Source organism: Chiloscyllium punctatum, chromosome 41 (genome assembly GCF_047496795.1).
Source record: "Chiloscyllium punctatum isolate Juve2018m chromosome 41, sChiPun1.3, whole genome shotgun sequence".
NCBI classification, from domain to species: Eukaryota; Metazoa; Chordata; class Chondrichthyes; order Orectolobiformes; family Hemiscylliidae; genus Chiloscyllium; species Chiloscyllium punctatum.
The window spans coordinates 58,287,145-58,288,894 of NC_092779.1; the positions used below are offsets into that span (position 1 = coordinate 58,287,145).

Genomic DNA, 1,750 nt, shown 5'->3' on the forward strand with positions numbered 1-1,750 from the left:
ATTCCTCAAGAACAAACCACGACAAGCAGACCAATCACAGCCAGAAACCCTAACCACCTTACAATACATCAAAGAAGTTTCAGAAATGACAGCCAGACTACGAGGAACCCTCGGAATCCTAGTAGCACACAAACCCACCAACACTCTCAAACAAAAACTAACAAACTTAAAAGACCCAGTACGACCCCTGGACAAAACGAACGTCATCTACAAAATTCCATGCAAGGACTGCCACAAACACTACGTTGGACAAACAGGAAGAAAGTTAGCCACCAGGATATACGAACACCAGCTAGCCACAAAAAGACACGACCTACTCACCCTCGTAGCCCGACACACGGATTACAAATACTACCATTTCGACTGGGACAACACATCTCTCCTGGGATAGGCTAAGCAAAGACATGGCAGAGAATTCCTAGAGACCTGGCACTCCAACCACAATGCCACAAACAAACACATAGATCTAGATGCCATCTGTCAACCCTGCAGAAAACGAACAGGAAATGACATCACCACAAACCCCAAGAACCCCATCCAGGAGAAAGATATAAATAGAAAGCAGGGGACAACAGCTTCACTTCTCTTGGAATTTACCACTGATGATGATATTACCTAGCCAAGTAATGAAACGTCTGGATATCCAAGCTACAGTTCAGCGAGCAATCCTAAACCCTACATTTTAAATCATTTTTTTATGTTTATGGTGCATGAATCTGCGGTTATTGATCCACAGTTTAGTTTCACTCACTATAGGAAACATGTTGATTTCTCCAGTTGTTCATAGTTCAATGTGATGCATCCAGTGTGTGCATAACGAGAGGGGGCTTACTTCCCACATCTTGTCTTTATCTGTGCCTTATGTCCAGTATTCATCAACGGCGAGAGCAAGGGGCGAGGGCGAGACCAATGTGTAAGCCTCTCCGTGCCCATGCACGGTACCCACATCAGCAATTCACCACTGTGCATTTACAGCCATTTCTCAGTTAACCTAATCCCACGCCCTGCCCATTTTGAAATATCTCCATTATTTTGTGCTGTCTCGCTGTGCTCTTCTCACCAGGATGAATTACTTCTACTCAACCTCCTCCAGATTTCATCTGACAAAACATTCATTAAGATTCCCTTTGAGTAAACATGCACTTCGCAGCTCTCGTTATTTGATTTTCCTGGTTGCCTTTCATACGAAAAAACGTTCACAGCAACTTGACTTGAAAAAGAAAAACGCCCTCCTTTTCATTATCCCAATGCAACCGACATTTCAATGCAGTTTAGTCAACAGGCTAAAACCATTCTTTGAGATTCTGTAATAGCGACAATGCATGTTAGCTGACCATTGGAGTTCCAGTTTCAACATGACAGCTGAGATCATCTGCAAGGAGAACCATGACAGCGACGAGAGTGGGATTCGAACCTACGCGTGCAGAGAACAATGGATTAGCAGTCCATCGCCTTAACCACTCGGCCACCTCGCTGCTGGTGTCATGCAGGCTATGACGTTATAAATAATTGAATTGCGTAAATTATGCAGAGCAGCAGACATTTCTCGCTGGTATTGGTGAAATGATAAATAACACAGTATGGTTCCAAGACTATGGTCTGACCCCTGGGATGTGGGACAAGTGCACTCCCACAGTCACACTATGCACATAATGATCTGAACAAAAATGAGGAAATGAATATGTAGCAAGGTCTGTTGAATTCTGTGAAGATTTGAAATCAACGGAATGAAGAACCCGAGACAGCAGAA

At 43.7% G+C, this 1,750-nt stretch overlaps 1 non-coding gene across 1 annotated transcript; it reads right to left on the reverse strand.

The window, feature by feature from the left end:
- Positions 1–1,393: 1,393 nt before the first annotated feature.
- On the reverse strand, positions 1,394–1,475 carry trnas-gcu (transfer RNA serine (anticodon GCU)). Its single transcript has one exon. It is a non-coding gene; the product is annotated as a tRNA-Ser (tRNA).
- Positions 1,476–1,750: the final 275 nt, after the last annotated feature.